The sequence below is a fragment of the Callospermophilus lateralis genome, unplaced genomic scaffold (assembly GCF_048772815.1).
Source record: "Callospermophilus lateralis isolate mCalLat2 unplaced genomic scaffold, mCalLat2.hap1 Scaffold_52, whole genome shotgun sequence".
NCBI classification, from domain to species: domain Eukaryota; kingdom Metazoa; phylum Chordata; class Mammalia; order Rodentia; family Sciuridae; genus Callospermophilus; species Callospermophilus lateralis.
In genome coordinates, this window is record NW_027514454.1 from 5,544,138 (window position 1) to 5,549,023 (window position 4,886).

At 42.1% G+C, this 4,886-nt stretch overlaps 1 non-coding gene across 1 annotated transcript; it reads left to right on the forward strand.

Moving 5' to 3' along the window:
* The first annotated feature begins 3,527 nt into the window (after positions 1–3,527).
* On the forward strand, positions 3,528–3,629 carry LOC143390308 (small nucleolar RNA U13). The gene has a single exon (XR_013090231.1). It is a non-coding gene; the product is annotated as a small nucleolar RNA U13 (small nucleolar RNA).
* Positions 3,630–4,886: the final 1,257 nt, after the last annotated feature.

Here is a 4,886-nt window from a genome sequence, read left to right on the forward strand (position 1 = left end):
GTCCTGAGAAAGTCCTGATGCTTCACAGAGTGTGGTAATAAGAGCAGAGAATGTGGCCTCTATAAACCAACACAAGCCTCTTGGTGATGACAGCCAGGCAATCTGGCTTTTGCCTAGCTGTGTACATGGGACTGCTCATGCTTGGCCTGGCTCCAGGCCAGCAAGTACCCCACACCATCTCTAGAACCTATACGGTGAGTGCTTCCTGCCCAGGGGTATCTCAGCTGGTGGCAGAGCCCCCGGCAGCCAGGAACAAACAAATTCTTGTTCCTCCAGATGTATTATTATAACATTTGGCTTTTTAAAAATTTATTTAATTTAACAGGATCCAGACATGGAGAAAGTCATCACTGCCTTGATGTTTGGGGGCAGGGGAGAGAGTTATTTTGTCCAAGTCATTTTGGGTCTTGGTCCATGAAACAGATCAATAAAGAGATTGTTTTATACTTACAGACAGGTTGTAATGGGAAGACTGGAGTCCCTCTTATTAAAGCTCCCCAGCCTGGGTGTGGCAGAACACTTACCTAGGTTGTGCCAGACCCTGGGTTCAATTGGTGGCTTTGCAATGATGCAGAAAGAAGAGGTTAAAAAACTTCCTGAGGCAAATCTAAGGTGGCTGTCCCTCTCTACTGTGTGTTCTGGTAGAACTAGGTGTGCACACATGCTCTCCGGCTTAGGTGGGGGAAGAACGTGGCTAGCATACGCATCCTTACCTGCCATGTGACAAAATCCTGCACATTCCAGATGCGATGGAATGGGACAGTGTGAGAGTTCATCAAAACCTCTATTCAGGATGGTACATCATTTTAAGACTGGTGAATTGCTATTTCTGAAATTTCCCATTTAATATTTTTGGGCTATAATTGATCACTTGTAACTAAAACCATGGAAAGTGAAACAGATAGAGAACACATGCATTCCTTACCAAACACAGAGCCTTCTTCTGGAACCCTGGCTGGGCTTGGAAGTTGACACTGTTTCCCCAAGATGTACTAAAGGTGGACTGTTCAGGGGCTTCTTCTCAGGTAATGAAGCAGGGAGAAACGTCTGCCCCAATGGGTTTAAAAGACATCGTGAGGACTAAAAATGTATCCAAATAGTTTATAGTATGAATTTTCTTCCAACCTCCAAATGGATATTTAATAGACATTGAACTGATTAATGACAATTCATTCAAAATGGATAAACTACACACAGAGTGAGATGCCTCCCTGCTACATGGAACTCTCTGGAGTTCCTGTACTCAGGCCTCTTAGTACCTTTGCTTCATTTTCCTCACGATTTTCCATGACTCCCATCGTTTCCATGAAAACATTCAACTTTAACCTTATTTGTTCAACATTTCAACCTGAAATTGATTCTTTTTATGTAAACTCATAAAGAAAACTTTAGGTCACCACTGATGTCATAGGTTGGATATACTAATTTCATTTTTTTTATAAACTCTAAAATAAATACATAGTTCTTAGGATGTAAATTTGTTAATGTAACATCTGGGATCACTTTGCAAAATCTACTTAATATGAAGAATCAATCTATTACACTGAATTTCACCCCAAAATTTGCGTGCCTGCACACATGCACACACACACACACACACACACACACACACACACACTTTTATTTCTTTTGTGGTATTTATTTTTCAAATTGGCGATTTGTTTTGGGAGTTTCTGTGAAACTCTTATTTCATGGGAGTACAATGTTGTAATGACTTTGGGGTCTTTTCCAGACACATTTTGCCCATTTTCTCCAACAGAGCTGGATCTGTAGCTTGTTTCATGAGACCACAGTGTACAATCAATGAAGGAAGCTTGCATTGTAATTCCTTAGTGCTCCCAGTGCAAGGGTGATCTATCTGATGAAAAAGAATTGCACACCCCCAGCAGTCCTGCAGGGGAAGTGTGAATTTTGTTGTTCACCTGTTGGCACATCTGAATGGCACTTTGTGCTAGTTAACAGTTTCACATGCCTTGCTCACTCACAAGCCTCACCTTTTTGCAGGCAAGTGTGGTCACTGTGTCTTCCCCTATTCATCAAGCTGCCTGCATGGCCTCCCTGATGCTGCTCACAGGCACTGGACAAGACACAATCCCTGCCAGGTGGGGTACCCTGAGATTCTGTGTGGATGTGGAGAACTGGGCCCATAAGCATTAACTGAGTGTCAGTCAGGAGGAGAGGAGACCTCTGGGTTTGTGTGCTCACTCTGCCCACCCTGCAAACGTGATCTCCTCCACAGGCTATGCCCTCCCAGACTCTTGCAATTAGAGACACAAAAAATGCCAGCCAGTTCAATGATCTGGCACATCATTCAGTACATCACTGTGACCTAGGTGTGCCCCATGTCACCTCCCAAATATGTGTCAAAGTCTGAATTTGTTATTTATATTCTCCAAATTGTTTGTGGGTTAATTGGAATGACTTTTGATATTGCCTGCTGATTTTGATACTGATTTTTCAGTGTTTTAGTGTGGAAGAAGCAGTCTACATCACCCACCCTGAGTCTGAAGGCTGTTTCACGAGGTACAGATGATATCCTGGATAAGAGATAAGAGGTGGGCTTCCAACCCAGTCCTTCAGCTCTCCTAGTCAGCTAGTACAGTAACAAGCATAGAGAGATTCTCCAAAAATTAAGTTTATTCTGGAAAACATTGCAATGCAAACATGCATGTGATAATAAACCATGTGTATAATAAAAGCATGGTGATGCATGCCTGTATTCCCAGGGCCAGGAGGATTGCAAGTTCAAGGTCAACCTCAGCCACGTAATGAGACCCTAGTAACTAAGACTCAGTTTCCTAATAAAAATTAAAATCAAAAAAGATTGGGGATGTGACTCAGTGGTAAAAGCCCTCTGGGTTCCATCTCCAGGAAGATTGCATGAAGAATATCAATATTGCATGAATAAACCAATATTCATTAAGAATCCTAAAAGTGTCATTACCTGAGGTTAGGTGGGCAGTTGTTGGACAGTTCTTATAGAAGTGTTTTGTGAGCAAGGTTGTGATGGCTTTGTGCAAGGGGGTGGTTCTGGCAGTCTCTTGTAACAGTTCTTGTTAACAGGCAAATGCAGGTGACATTGCCTCCATTACCACCTCCCTGATTAATTTACATTTTGTTCAAACTTAACCCAAGAGGCTCCATTTTAATTCTGACAACTTTAACATAAGGTAAATGGGGAGAGTTAGGGAACCATTCCCTGTGACTGCATTTATCACCTGCAAAATGTGGAGGAGAGAAGCTACTTTATTTCAAGGTAATTTTCCCATATTAAGTAAGGTAACATGCAAAGTGTAGAACAGCATTTCTCAGCAGTGGCCCATAAAATGCCAGTCAAAAGCCTACTGAGCTATGATTTTTACACAATATTCAATTTTTAGCCTAAAGTTTGTGGGGTCTCAGGATGTTGTACTTTATCTTGCAAAACAACTTGGATTTCCCTTTTGGAGTTCCAAATTATACAATATTGTAATTTGCCATTCTCATATCACAGTCTTACTTGACATAAATTTACTAAAAAAAGCATGATCCCTTGACTGTCCTTATGTACAATGCATGTTTTAATGCCATTGTGTGAGATTTGCCTCTGTCAAACTTTGTTGCAGTGTGAGCACATTATCAGTCTGATGTGAAAAATGGAGAAGAACTCTCACCTTTACCTTGGCAAACCCTTGTAGGAAGAACACAAGTTTTAATAAATGATATTTGTGGGGAAGCTGTCTTGGTGTATCTTTAAGAAAGGTCTGGGTCCTACTGGGATGGACTATGAGGTAAAAGGCCCTGGCTCTGGGCAAATGGTCCTCTTGACAAAGGGTAGGGTCAGGCCGCTTCATTGCCCTCTTTTTGGGCTCATTAGTATCACACTGAAATGCTCCATTCCCTTTGCCCACTGCTGTTCCCTATGAGGACATATTCTTAGGCATGCTCTTCTCTCTGGACCAGAAGACTCCAAATATATGCTTCAAATGACAACTTTCCACCCATCCCACAGCTCTGCATGGTGACCGAAGAATCTCTAAAAGCTACAGTCACCAAACCAGACTCACTGTTCACTGTTGCCATGGTTTGGACCCTTAACATCCCCCCAAGAACCAGGTGTTAAAATCTTGATCTGCAGGGTGTCACTATTGGGAATTGGTGGAAACTAAGGAATGAGGCCTCATGGGAAATTTTGGCTCAGAGGGTGTGCCTTCAAAGGGGATTATAAGATGTCAGTTTCTTTCTCTTTTTCTCTTGACTCGCATTCAGATGAATAATCTGCTCTGCTATGCACTCCCCACCATGATGTGCCACTTTGCCACAGGCCCTAAGCAGCCAGGCCAACTGACCATGAACCCAAATCCCCAAAACTGTGAGACAAAATAAACCTTTCTTATTTTTCATAGGTTGATTTATTGAGGTATTTGTTATAGTGGCAGAACACTGACTAATACAACTATCCCTTGCCTGTTAGTCAATGCACAGTATCCCCATTTGCTGGGTTGCTTCCTCTCCAAATAGGAGTCACCCTTGACACTTCTCTATTTTGCAAACAATTCCAGAATCCAACCACCCTGAATATTGAAAACCACTTTCAAATCTCAGCCATCAAATATTTCCTGTCTCCTGTTTTCTCTTGTGATCCCCTTTTGCTATGTCTATATGCAGCAGTAGAGTATGTTTTGATCATAGATTCTATACTACAATCATACCAATGGTTTCCCATCTTGTAGAATTAAAATCCACAGTCCTTACGGTGACATAGACTGCTCTGGTCTGGATAAGGTTCGTGTGTTGGAAGCTTGATACCTAGTGTGACAATGTTGGGAGTTGGTGAAACCTTTAAGAAGTGGGGCCTAATGCAAGGTAATTAGCTCATGGGGTTTCATCCTTGGTCTTCCAGAGTG